The 14,994-nt window shown below is 39.4% G+C and overlaps 1 non-coding gene across 1 annotated transcript; it reads left to right on the top strand.

Annotated features, from left to right (window-relative positions):
- Positions 1–6,818: 6,818 nt before the first annotated feature.
- Positions 6,819–6,925, top strand: LOC111562052. The gene has a single exon (XR_002745112.2). It is a non-coding gene; the product is annotated as a U6 spliceosomal RNA (small nuclear RNA).
- Positions 6,926–14,994: the final 8,069 nt, after the last annotated feature.

Genomic DNA, 14,994 nt, shown 5'->3' with positions numbered 1-14,994 from the left:
AATCTATACACTGAAAACTATAGAAAGCTTATGAAAGAAATTGAAGAAGACACCAAAAAATGGAGAAAGATTCCATACTCCTGGATAGGAAGAACAAATATTGTTAAAATGTCAATACTACCCAAAGCAATCTACATATTCAATGCAATACCTATCAAAATAACACCAGCATTCCTCACAGGGCTAGAACAAACTATCCTAAAATTTGTATGGAACCAGAAAAGAACCCGAATAGCCAAAGCAATCATAAAAAAAAAAAAATCAAAGCAGGAAGCATCACAATCCCAGACTTCAAGCTGTACTACAAAGCTGTCATCATCAAGGCATTATGGTACTGGCACAAGAACAGACACTCAAATCAGTGGAACAGAAAAAGGAACCCAGAAGTGGACCCACAAACATATGGCCAACTAATCTTTGACAAAGCAGGAAAGAATATCCAATGGAATAAAGACAGTCTCTTCAGCAAGTGGTGCTGGGAAAACTGGACAGCGACATGCAGAAGAATGAACCTGGACCACTTTCTTACACCATACACAAAACAAAAAACAAAAAACAAAAACAAACAAACAAACAAAAAAACCTCAAAATGGATGAAAGACCTCAATGTAAGACAGGAAGCCATCAAAATCCTTAAGGAGAAAGCAGGCATAAACCTCTTTGATCTTGGCTGCCGCAACTTCTTACTCAATACGTCTCTGGAGGCAAGGGAAACAAAAGCAAAAATGAACTATTGGGACCTCATCAAAATAAAAGCTTCTTCACAGCAAAGGAAACAATCAGCAAAACTAAAAGGCAACTGACAGAATGGGAGAACATATTTGCAAACGATGTATCAGATAAGGGGTTAGTATCCAAAATCTAGAAAGAAATGATCAAACTCAACACCCAAAAAACAAATAATCCAGTGAAGAAATGGGCAAAAGACAGGAATAGACACTTCTCCAAAGAAGACATCTAGATGGCCAACCAACACATGAAAAAATGCTCAACATCACTCATCATCAGGGAAATACAAATCAAAACCACAATGAGAGACCACCTCACAGCTGTCAGAATGGCTAACATTAACAACTCAGGCAACAACAGATGTTGGTGAGGATGCAGAGAAAGAGGATCTCTTTTGCCCTGCTGGTGGGAATGCAAACTGGTGCAGCCACTCTGGAAAACAGTGTGGAGGTTTCTCAAAAAACTAAAAATAAAACTATCCTATGACCCAGCAATTACACTACTATAAATTTATCTAAAGGATACAGGAGTGCTGATTCAAAGGGGCACATTCACCCCAATGATTGTAGAAGCACCATCAACAATAGCTAAATTTTAGAAAGAGCTCCCATGTCCATCAACTGATAAATGGATAAAGAAGACTGCTATATATACACTATGGAATACTACTCAGCAATGAAAAAGAATGAAGTCCTGCCATTTGCAACAACATGGATAAACAACATGGATGGAAACACAGATACCATATGTTTTCACTCATATGTGCAATTTGAGAAACTTAACAGATGACCATAGAGGAAGGGAAGGAAAAATAAGATACAAACAGGGAGGCAAACCATAAGAGACTCTTAAATTCAGAGAATAGACTGAGCGTTGATGGGGGTGGGGTTGGAGGGGTGAAGATAAAAGGTGATGGGAATTAAGGAGGACACTTGTTGGGATGAGCACTGGGTGTTATAGGTAAGTAATGAATCACTGGGTTCAATTTCTGAAGCCAAAACTACACTGTATGTTAGCTAACTTGACAATAAAATAAAAACTTAAATTACACTAAAACAAGAAAGAATATGTATGTATGTATGTATGTATGTATGTATGTATGTATGTATGTATACATATACAAACAAACAAACAAAAAGTCTTTTCACACTAATTAAAAAATTACTCTTCCAGGGAAGTAGTGAAGGTATCTTGATCTCTCTCATAAATCAGTATCATTACACTTTATGCATTCCCCCCACACACACCCATCAACACACACTAACACACAAGTATACATATGTGCACATACATAGTCTTGTACAACAGCTTGCTGGAGAATTTTATCCAGCAAGGTCCTCATTATCTTGAGGACCAATCAACAATTCCAAATTCTGTATGCAATATTCTCAAGGGCACCTATCAAGTTCATATGTGTTATATGTCTATCTGATCAATTAAATTGTTGGAAGCCATTACAGTGACATTTAACATAAAATTTTGTGTACCACCCTTTATTATTTAAAGTATTCCCTTGTTATCACTAAGATGAAGAATGTCTGCAAAGCAGATAGCCTCTGGTCTCAAGAATCAATGAAAGCAAGTCAGTTTGCCTCCATTAAGATCAAAGATCAAAGAGCGGTACAAATATACAAACAGAAGTCCATAATAACAAGTCCAAACAGTGTACAGGGGTAGCCTCAAGGTTGGTGCATGAGCCTTGTAATCAGAAAGACTAGGATTCAAATCCCGGTATGGACACTAATTAGTTTCTGACCTTCAATTTTCTTACCCAGTCTGTGCATCAGTGTTCTCCTCTGTAGGATTCAGATACTAATACTGCCTTCATAGATATGTTGTAAGGATTAAGTGAGAAAATTAGGTAAGCCATTTGGTGCAGTACATAGTAAGCATGTGTTTAAAAGCTACTATTTCCTGATGAGAATCATTCACGATGGATTCTAAAATAAACCAAACAGTTCTTATCTAGATAAGATCTTCAAGATGGTTAGTGAGTTACTGGCCAGGTGCCATTTTACCCTCTTTCCAGATACCCAGATACCTTGATAGTGTGATTTGCAAAGCACCACAGAGCAAGGCAACATAAGTCAAAATAGCCAGATATTCTACCAGACAAGCCCAGCCCTTAGGGAAGAGTCTAAGGAAAGGATGGCAAAACTGAGTGTGGGATGGAGCTTTCAAAGTGAGGCAAATTCACTCAATAAATAGTTACAGGACACCTGTGCCAGGCACTGTTCAGAGCTGAGAGTACAGCATGGATGAAAATGGGCAAAAACTCTCCCCTGTGGAGTTCACACTGTAGTTCAGGGAAGCAGAAAATAACAACTAAATTAATAAAATATAAAATATATAATATGTCTGATGGTGATATGTGCTATAGAGGGAAAAATCCAGCAAGGCATGGGAATAAACAGAGCCAGGATGGATAATACTCTCTCAAGATAAAGCAGAAAAACCCATGCATTACTCCATCAATATTAACTCCCCTGGCCCTTGATCCACAAGTAACTGCAGATGACCACACCATTAATTAATACTCAGTAACTATTTTTTGAGTGAATGACATGTCTCAAGAGAAAACCAAAATCTCAAAAATAAAGCAAACTTTACATACTTGTGTCAACTAGGTAGAATTAGTGTCTGGTACACTTAAACACTCAATAATAGTTGTTGCATAATTCAATGTCTTAGCAAGTGAATGAAAGGATTACAGGTTTTCAGGAAAAGCAATCACAGCTCCATCCACAGAGCCAGGCTGTGTTGTATAGTGACTGCAACATCTATAATTTGAATAACATGTGCCTGATTGCTCACCCATACCTGGCATTCCTCTAAGTACTTTATATGGATTATCTCCTTTGAGCCTTTCAATAATACTGGAGATTCAGGGGAGGAGCCACCCAGTAAAGGAGTTATGAAAGCCTTCTCTCTTGAGTGGTGCCCTTCCTTGTGGAAAAGTGCATCCTTATCAGTCAATAAGTTGGGTCCTGAGTCAACTTCAGAACACTGATTCTGATCACCAATCCATCAGGTGCTCTTCAAATTGTTAAACACCGATGTTCACAATCTTTCTACCCAGCTGCCAGCTCTTCTCAGCAAACCACTGTTTCTGATAACCCTCCAGTCCAGACTCAGAACTTAGTATCTTTTCTCTTTCAATCATTCTATTGGTGTTATCCAGCACTCACTGTATCCAAACTCTAGAAGCAATAAGAAGGTCCATAAGTTTACAAACAGACCAAGAAAAAAAGCTGAACACTTTATTTTTTTTTTTTATTTTTAGAGAGAGACAGAGAGAGTAAGCAGGAGAGAGGGGCAGGGGGAAAGAGAGAGAGAGAATCTCAAGCAGGCTCCACACCCAGTGCAGAGTCCAGCAGGGCACTTGATCCTACGACCCCAGGATTATGACCTGAACTGAAATCAAGAGTCAGACATTCAATCAACTGAGCCATCCAGGTGCCCCAAGAAGGCTGAACACTTTAAAGTGAAAGAAAGCAAGCAAAGTAATGAACTTGCCCTGTGATGCAAACAACAGGTGCAAGAGAGGACTGAAGACTTTGATTCATACGTTTGGAGGATGATTTTGATTCCCAGGTTGGAGAACCACTCAAGTTGGGAGGACAGAGAGGTCCTGCAGGTTGGTATAGGCAGCTTCACATGGCTGGGAGAAGAGCTAGGTGGAACTGTGTTCTGGCTGCACAAAAGAAAACCCCCAAAAATAAGCCACAGGGTGAGCCTCGTCAGCAGCTGCTTGCCAAGCAAAAGCCAGTCCCAGACAAATCCAGTAGAATCCATGCCTGCCAGCTGGATCCCATCTTCAGTATTTAGGAGATGAAAATCAGTGCTGATTTATAAGAAGTCAGAGCTACCGAAAACCCAAATGCTAGTTAAGAGAAAGAAGATTAGATTTACCAGGAAAAACAAGTTACTACAGAAGTAGGGATGTAACCAGTTCTGGGAACGAACAATGCCCACTTCATACTTTTTTCCAGTGTTTTAAAAGGAAAGAGGCAGCATTTAGTAAGGAAGTGGAGGCAATAGTGCAGATGCACAAAGGAACAGAACTGGAGGGAGGGGGCCTCATGCCCCTGTGCCATATGTGGTCCAAGTTCAATGCTAATCTGATCCTGTTGCTCTCCTGCATATACCCTTCAGCAGCCTCCCACTCCCCTTCAATTAAAGCCTGAACTACTTCACCTGGCCCATAGAGAGTTACAAAATCTGGTCCTCTCAGTGGCTTTATCTCACCCTTCACCTCTTCCTTACATATATTCTGAACTTCTCTCATGTCCTCACAGGTGCCTCCATCCCCCTAGCCATTGGGTCAGTGCATGGAACACTCTTCTCCTTCCTCTACCCATTTTCATCTGGCTGCCACCTGCTTATTCTTCAGAGATCCGCTTAAATATCATTTCCTTGAAAAGGCTTTTCTTACCTTCCTCTAGGTTAGATCCCTTGCTCTGTTCTCATAATCCCTATATTTCCGTTTCCATAATACTCATCAACTTTGTGATTAGTACTGATTTATCAGTCTTCCCTTGTAACTACAGACCTTTGTAAGTGCTCATGAAACACCTGTTAAATTAATCAATTGATTGCAGTAAAATTTATTTTGTGAACCTAGATGCTTCTTTCTCCCTGAATTCTAAATTGAAAGAAAAAAAAAAACATTAGGAAACATCTCAGGAGAGAAGAAAAAGGACAATTCCAGCAGTTTAGGCTTTATGATCATCCCATACATTTCCTCACTAGTATGTGCCCCCCAAAACACATTCTATATAACTACCTTCCCACCTATCCCTTCCCTTGCACCCAGATATATTATCTTTCCTCTTTCTAATTTATTATCACTTTCATTCATTCAATGAACATTTATAAAGCAATTTCTGTGTGCCTCATACCGACTCTAAAATTTTTGTTTTCAACACTTCCCAGTTAATGATTTAGGAACTGACTGTAATAAAAATTCAGGTATAAGCAATTTCCTTTTCTTTCAGGGGGTAAAAAAATGGAATTCAAAAATATATTTAGTGAAACCTTAAGGGGAAAAGTTACGAATCTGAGTTGATGGCAACAGAGAAACCAAGATGAATTGTCTTAAACTTCATTATTTCATTGGGTCACAAGTTTTTTAAAAGTTGGATGTTGTTTCAGACATGGTTTTATCCAGAGCTTTGTATAGTCACCAGGCTCTGGCTCCCTTGGGATTCTCTGGGCTCTACTCAGCTTCCCAGATCTCACTTCTTCCAATACACTGGCAGAGAAGCTCTTCACTACCTCACACAAAAGAAAAAGAAAGCCTTCTTCCCAGGAGCCCCCAGCAAAAATAATTCCTGCCCATCTCTGTGGCCTGAATGGGGCCAGATGCTCATCCTGGAACCAGTTAATGATACACACTGTTTGGTTTAAGCCCATCAGGAGCCACCTGTGGAGCCAAAAATGGTGTGCATTCCATGCTGGCTGCACAGCTAAGCAAAGTAGAACATATTCCTAAAGGAAAAAAATGAAGGTTATTGAAGAAATGAAAAAATAGATCCCAAAGAAGCAATCAACAGCTGCTTTTCCAAAGCAGCACTCAAGATTTTCCCCTTCACATGAAAAAATATGTCACAATTCCTGTGTAGCTTATAGAATCCCCACTGATTAGAATTATAAAGAATTATACAGATAGAACACAATCCATCTCCCTCATATTACAGCAGTTAGGGCTGGGAAAAGTGAAGTAAACTGTACCCAGGTTACACATCTAGTTAATGCCATTGAAAGGAACATAACCCAGGTGTTTTTATTTTTGATTCAACATTCCTTCTTGTATGTCAATACTACACAATTAGGGCAAAATGAGACCATATGATGTGTCATTTCTGTTATTCTCTAAACATAGAGTTTATTTGCAGAGAGAGTATGTTTGTTGGGTTTATGAGAAGGGGGTAAGTAGGAAAGATGAAAGAATGGAAAAGAGAACAATTTTAATATCTTTTTAATTTTAACTCACACAACTTTCTAACACATATATTGACCCAAAAACAAGAACTTTTCTCAGAGCTGAGATAATTTGACACTAGGACATTGGTAAAAAAAAGAATCTAGTGCTCACTTCAGGAGCACATATTCTAAAACTGGAAAGATACAGAAAAGATTAGCACAGTCCCTGTGCAAGAATGGCACGCAAATTCATGAAGGGTCCCATATTTAAAAACAAACAGCAACAAAAAGAATCAATATAATAACAACAATTAGGTTTGTAAATCATGGTCCTAAGGCTGGGTGCCATTTGGAGAAAAGATAGGTTGCTGGCTCTGTTCTCAACAGTTGGTGTGTTTGAGGTCTGCCAGATAATGTCCATTTGTAATGAACTTGATACAAGGAGGGACTCTTCAAGGTAAAGAGAAAGAACTCATGCTAGTCAATTAAAAATCACAGAGCAACCTGTGCCCTCTGGCCTGTGAACTCTCCTCCAAATCACAGAACTGCATTTCATTTTCAGGGCAGACCAGCTAGCATGGGCTAGCTTTGGGAGTGGGAAGAATAAACAGCAGATAACCAAAAGTGCCCTTCTAGAGCTTACCTGACAAATCTATCCATAGTATTCATACCTCCTCCAGATATGGAGGCAACAGCACACTTAGAGAGTACTTGTCTTAAACCATTATTTACCATTAGTACCTCAGTAGGAATTAGTTTAATTAAAATTTTGCTCACTTTGCTGCCCTACTGCCCTGTCCAGACTGCTCCTAGCTTCTCACCCTCCTCCAGATCTTGCAGTCCACACTCAGCTTCTAAATATAAGTTGAATTGTGTAATTACACTGCTTAAAACACTTTGACAAATTCAAGTGTTTCTAGAATAAACGTTGCCTTGTTAAGATGATCCACGAGGTCCAGAACCCACTACCCATGATCTGTCCTTTGCTCTCACCACCCAGAGTCCTGATGCCACCTCCCAAGATACCTTCATTTTCATTCCTTCTTTCCCCTATCCTAGCTGTTTTCTCCACTTGGAAAGCCCTTCACTGCCTTGACTGTAGAGCACATCCTGACTAGGTCATAAGTCCCAGGGAAAGATTATCTCTCCCCTCAATTTCCCTAGAAAATTTCCCCTTCAACATCCCCTATAACATTGTAGTTAGGTCTTTTTTTTTTTTTTTTTTTTTTTTTTTTACCTTTTGGTCTCCTCCATTGAGTTGTTAGCCATTGCACAGAGTAGATGCCCAGTTAATGTTTGTTGAGTTGGACTGAAATCAGTCATTTAATCTATCTCTTACCTTCAAAGCAGAATCAAATCACACTTTCTTCCAAAATACGTCTTAAATTATCCTAACTCTAGGTTCAGTCTATGTCTTGAGTCAATCTGGTTATTCCCTCTATTTAATGCCAAAACTACAAGTGCAGCCCCAAAGTCAACTCCCAGGACCAAGTGTGAACTGAGCCAAGAGACCTTTAGGTAACTCTAGTCCACATTCAAGAGCTTAGTAGCATCACCCACCTTTGCCCACTAATCCCAACTTGCATTTATTTATTTATTTATTTGTTTGTTTGTTTAATAAATACCTGAAAGCCTACTTTTTGCTAAGCCCTATATTAAGTACAAAAGAAACGTGGATAAAAAAGTTATGAACCCAACCCTCAGGGAAACCACAGTCTCAATGGGGAAGGTGGGAGGTAAACAGGAAACCCTATTACAAATCCTCTATCAGATCTTGCCCAATCCCCAGTCTGTCTGCTTCATTTCTTGTCCTTGGGATTCTTTTTGCCTTGATTCTTATTCCAGAAACCTCAACTCTATTTCCAGACTGAGATCTTTCAATCCTACTACCGGGATAAAAGCTTTGTCCCTAGATTTCTTTTTCATGTAACCACCCCTTCTGCAAGCCACTCTTGAATGAGAGACGAAAAGGTAACTTCTTTACAAGGTCACTGATCCTTTGTATCAGGACTCTCATGTGGCTTTCAAGTCTAGCATCTAATATTCTTTAACCTTAAAGTATATAAGATCCAGAGAAGCCAAGATGCAGAACAGCATGGAAGTTTTTTGTGTGTCTCACATCCATGAAATACAGCCAGAACAACACTAAACCATTCTGCAAACATAGAAAACTGATCTGAGGATTAACACAACAATCTGTACAACCTGAACCACAGAATTCAGCAGATACACGGTGTGGAGAGGTGAACTTGGGGAGAGAGAAGCCACAGAGGGAAGGGAACCACTTTTGCATGCATAGAGAGGACAGAGACGGGGGGGGGGGGGGATATGGGAAAAGCAACCCTCCCCAAAAGCAACTGGAGAGAAAGTAGAAAATTGGAAACAGCCACAGGGACTGAACTAAAAAGGGAGAAAGAAGAGGGTTTAAATTCCATTAAGACTGTAAACAGGGGGAGCACAGAATCTGAAACTCTGCAGCTCGATACCTGGCGGTGCTCTGGTGGGAAGGACGAATCCCCAGGAGCAGAGTGTGATCCAGGAGGTTCTCAGGCAACATGGGAGAAGTGGTTCCACTGCTGGAAGGACATTTGGTAGAGGCTGTGAGGCCACCTAGGCCCAGCAGACCCCAGAGACTGGCCACATTCGCTGGTGCTCGAACAAGGTTATTGGGGGTGAAGCCTGGTGCCATATGTTTGTTGTGATTTTCCATAATCCCTGAGGTGCTGCTGCTAAACTGTCTTGCGAACTTTTTCTGGGGTGGGCTAGCACCTGGTTGCAGTCTCTGGGCATTGGCAGCAGTATGGTCCCACAAGCGTTCCTGGGTGGGACCAGCACACAGCTATTGTTCAGTGAGACCATCTGCAGAGGGGCGGAACAGGTCAAAGCCACAGTCCCTCAGAAGTGAGGGGCCAGGGAAGGCAGCCCCATCTGAGACAAAACTCAGGAGGGAGGTGCTGCCTGGGGCTTGGTCACAGACAGTGTGGAAGTGGGGAGTGGACAGAAGCCAAAGACGAAGGATGGGTGCGCGATTGGTGATCAGGGAGAACAGAGTTCCAATACCAGAGACTGGGTAGCTGGGAGACGCCATTTTCACCGCTCCTGCACATACGCACCTACAAGTGCCACAACAATCCATCCTAGTAGGCTAGCAGCGTCATCTAGTGGAGAATGGAGCCGTTACACTAAGCCATGCCCAACTGGGCCAACCTCGCTCTTCAAGAACACAAGTCTCACCGCCCACTTAGTTCATGGACTATAAAGCACTTCAAAGTTTGACTTCTAGGGGAAAACGAAGTAGTTTCACTCATATTTCAGTCTGTTAGCTGGTCCAACTATACAATTTCCTTTCTTCTTTTTTTTCTCTTTTTCATTTCTTTTCTTTTTCCTGAATACAGAAAGAGAAAACATTCATTTTTATTTTCAATTTTTATTAAAAAATTTTTTCTTTAATTTTTTCTACTATATTTTTTACTTCTGTGTAAACTTTTTCAAATTCTATTTTAATTCCATCATTTAATTTTACTCTACTTCACTGTATTCATTTTTTCAAATTTTCAATCAATTTCCTTTTTTTTCTTTTTTCCTTTTTTTTCTCTAATCAAACCACTTTCAACACCCAGACCAAAACACACCTAGGATCTAGCATCATTTTATTTTTGTCTCTGTGTTTGTTTTTAATTTTTTAATTTTAACTTTTTTATTTTAATGTTTTCTACCTCATTAATTCCTTTTCTCCCTTCAAAATGATGAAATGAAGGAATTCACCCCAAAAGGAAGAGCAGAAAGAAATGACAGCCAGGGACGTAACCAACACAGATACAAGCAAGATGTCTGAACCAGAATTTAGAATCAAGATAATAAGAATACTAGCTGGAATAGATTAGAATCTATTCTAATAGATTAGAATCCCTGTCTGTGGACATAAAAAAAGTAAAAGCTAGTCAGAATGAAATAAAAAACGCTATGACTGAGCTGCAATCTCAAATGGATGCTGCAGTGGCAAGACGGATGAGGCAGAACAGACTCAGCGATATAGAGGACAAACTTATGGAGAATGATGAAGCAGAAAAAAAGAGGGAGATTAAGGCAAAAGAGCACGATTTGAGAATTAGAGAAATCAGTGACTCATTAAAAAGGAACAACATCAGAATCATAGGGGTCCCAGAAGAGGAAGAGAGAGAAATAGGGGTAGAAGGGTTATGTGAGCAAATCATAGCAGAAAACTTTCCTAACCTGGGGAAAGACACAGACATCAAAATCCAGGAAGCACAGAGGACCCCCATGAGATTCAACAAAAACTGACCATCAACAAGGCATATCATAGTCAACTTCACAAAATACTCAGGTAAGGAGAGAATCATAAAAGCAGCATGGGAAAAAAGTCCTTAACCTACAAGGGAAGACAGATCAGGTTCGCAGAAGACCCATCCACAGAAACCTGGCAGGCCTGAAAGGAGTGGCAGGATATATTCAATGTGCTCAATCAGAAAAATATGCAGCCAAGAATTCTTTCTCCAGCAAAGTTGTCATTCAAAATAGAAGTAGAGATAAAAAGTTTCCCAGACAAACAAAAATTAAAGGAGTTTGTCACCACCTAAACCAGCCCTGCAAGAAATTTTAAGGGGGAGTCTCTGAGGGGAGAAAAGATGAATGAATTAATTAATTAGTTAATTTATTAATTCCAAAAGCAACAAAGATTAGAAAGGACCAGAGAACACCACCAGAAACTCTACTCTACAAGAAATATAATGGCAACAAATTCATATCTTTCAGTACTCACTCTAAACGTCACTGGACTAAATGCTCCAATCAAAAGACATAGGGTAACAGAATGGATGAGAAAACAAGATCCATCTGTATGCTGTTTACAAGAGACCCACTTTAGACCTAAAGACACCCTCAGATTGAAAGTAAAGTAAGAGGATGGAGAACCATCTATCATGCTAATGGTCAACAAAAGAAAGCCAGAGTAGCCATACTTATATCAGACAACCTAGACTTTAAATAAAGGCTGTATCAAGAAATGAAGAAGGGCATTATATCATAATCAAGGGGTCTATCCACCAAGAAGGCCTAACAATTGTAAACATTTATGCACCAAATGTGCAGCACCCAAATATATAAATTAATCACAAACATAAAGAAATTCATTGATAGTAATACCATAATAGTAGAAGACTTCAATACCCCACTCACAGCAATGAACAGATCATCTAATCAAAAAATCAACCAGAAAACAATGGCTTTGAAGGACACACTGGACCATATGGACGTAACAGATATATTCAGAACATTTCATCCTAAAGCAACAGAATATACATTCTTCTCCAGTGCACATGGAATATTCTCCAGAATAGACCACATACTGGGACACAAATCAGCGCTCAGCAAGTACAAAAAGATCGAGATCATACCATGCATATTTTCAGGCCACAACGCTATGAAACTCGAAATCAACCACAAGGACAAATTTGGAAAGGTAACAAATACTTGGAGACCGAAGAACATCCTACTAAAGAATGAATGGGCCAACCAAGAAGTTAAAAAGGAAATTAAAAAGTGTATAGAATCCAATGAAAATGATAACACCACAACCCAAAACCTCTGGGACACAGCAAAGGCAGTCATAAGAGGAAAGTATATAGCAATCCAGGCCTTCCTAAAGAAGGAAGAAAGATCTGAGACACACAACCTAACTTTATGCCTTAAAGAGCTGGAAAAAGAACAGCAAATAAAACCCAAAACCAGCAGAAGACAGTAAATAGTAAAGATTAGAGCATAAATCAATGCTATCAAAACCAAAACAACAGTAGAACAGATCAATAAAACCCATAAAATACCTAGGAATAAATGTAATGAAAGAGAGCTATATGCTGAAAACTATAGAAAGCTTATGAAAGAAATTGAAGAAGACACCAAAAAATGGGAAAAGATACCATATTCCTGGATAGGAAGAACAAATATTGTTAAAATGTTGATACTACCCAAAGCAATCTACATATTCAACATGATCCCTATCAAAGTAACACCGGCATTCTTCACAGAGCTAGAACAAATAATCCTAAAATTTGTATGGAACCAGAAAAGACCCCGAATAGCCAAAGCAATCTTGAAAAAGAAAACCAAAGCAGGAGGCATCACAATCCCAGACTTCAAGCTATACTACATAGCTGTAATCATCAAGACAGTATGGTACAAGCACAAGAACAGACACTCAGATCAATGGAACAGAAAAAGGAACCCAGAAATGGACCCACAAACGTATGGCCAACTAATCTTTGACAAAGCAGGAAAGAATATCCAATGGAATAAAGGCAGTTTCTTCAGCAAGTGGTGCTCGGAAAACTGGACGGTGACATGCAGAAGAATGAACCTAGACCACTTTCTTATACCATACACAAAATAAACTGAAAGCAGATGAAAGACCTCAATGTAAGACAGGAAGCCATCAAAATCCTCGAGGAGGAAGCAGGCAAAAACCTCTGTGATCTTGCCCACAGCAATTTCTTACTCAACACATCTCTGGAGGCAAGGAAAACAAAAGCAAAAATGAACTACTGGGACCTCATCAAAATAAAAAGCTTCTGAACAGTGAAGGAAACAATCAGCAAAACTAAAAGGCAACTGACAGAATGGGAGAACATATTTGCAAATGACATATCAGATAAAGGGTTAGTATCCAAAATCTAGAAAGAAATTATCAAACTCAACACCCAAAAAACAAATAATCCAGTGAAGAAATGGGCAAAAGACATGAATAGACACTTCTCCAAAGAAGACATCCAGATGGCCAACCGACACAGGAAAACATGCTCAAAATCACTCATCATCAGGGAAATACAAATCCAAACCACAATGAGGGACCATCTCACACCTGTCAGAATGGCTAACATTAACAACTCAGGCAACAACAGATGTTGGTGAGGATGCAGAGAAAGAGGATCTCTTTTGCACTGCTGGTGGGAATGCAAACTGGTGCAGCCACTCTGGAAAACAGTATGGAGGTTTCTCAAAAAACTAAAAATAAAACTACCTTATGACCCAGCAATTGCAGTACTAGGCATTTATCCAAGGGATACAGTTATGCTGTTTCAAAGGGACACATGCACCCCTGTGTTTATAGCAGCACTATCAACAATAGCCAAAGTATGGAACAAGCCCAAATGTCCATCAATGGATGAATGGATACAGAAGATGTGGTGTGTGTGTATGTATACATACACACACACACACACACACACACACACACACACACACACACACACACACAATGGAGTATTACTCGGCAATCAAAAAGAATGAAATCTTGCCATTTGCAACTACGTCGATGGAACTGGAGGGTATTATGCTAAGCAAAATTAGTCAGTCAGAGAAAGACAAATATCATATGACTTTAAGAGACAAAACATATGAACATAAGGGAAGGGAAACAAAAATAATCTAAAAACAGGGAGGGGGACAAAACATAAGAGACTCTTAAATATGGAGAACAAACAGAGGGTTACTGGAAGGGTTTGGGGAGGGGGTATGGGCTAAATGGGTAAGGGGCATTAAGGAATCTACTCCTGAAATCATTGTTGCACTATATGCTAACTAATTTGGATATACATTTTTAAAAAATAAATTCAAAAAAAGTATATAAAGATCCTTGGGGTATCCTATTTAGAATGGATATCCCCAGGATCCATTCCCCAGATATTCTAGTTAAATCACCTATGTTTATTATAAGTCCTCCCAATGATTTTGAAACAGAAGGTACAGAAATTTTGAGCATTGTCCTAAGTTATACATGTTCATTTAAGTTTTACAATCATCTATACTGTCTAACTCCACCACTGTAGATTTGGACCCTACAAACCTTCAATGACAGGGCTAATTCCCCAAGTCTCCTACCAAGAAGTAGAGTTTAGATTGCAGAGGACCTACTGTGCATGACAGTCTGCTTTGACTTTTGTATACTATAATCCCCAAAGTTCCCATCACTAGCATTGCCTACATATTGGAACATCTTAGATGTGTTAGGATGTAAGCTACTTGACAACTGCCTTAGCAATGTAGCAATGTTTTGGGAGTTGGGTTTCGTGGGGGGGGGGGGTTGTTTATTTTGGGATCTGACTCCAAAAGCAGGGAAAACACAAGAAAAAATAAACAATGGGACTACATCAAACTAAGCTTCTGCAAAGCAAAGCAAACCATCAACAAAACAAAAAGGGAACCTGCTGAATAAAAAATACTTGCAGATCATATATCTGATAAGGAGTTAACATGCAAAATCTATAAAGAACTCATACACCTAAATAACAAAACAACAACAACAACAACAACAACAAAACAATTTAA

This window comes from Felis catus, chromosome C1 (assembly GCF_018350175.1).
Source record: "Felis catus isolate Fca126 chromosome C1, F.catus_Fca126_mat1.0, whole genome shotgun sequence".
Classification (NCBI taxonomy): domain Eukaryota; kingdom Metazoa; phylum Chordata; class Mammalia; order Carnivora; family Felidae; genus Felis; species Felis catus.
The sequence above is the reverse complement of the archived record's forward strand: the minus strand, read 5'-3'. Positions and strand labels throughout refer to the sequence as shown.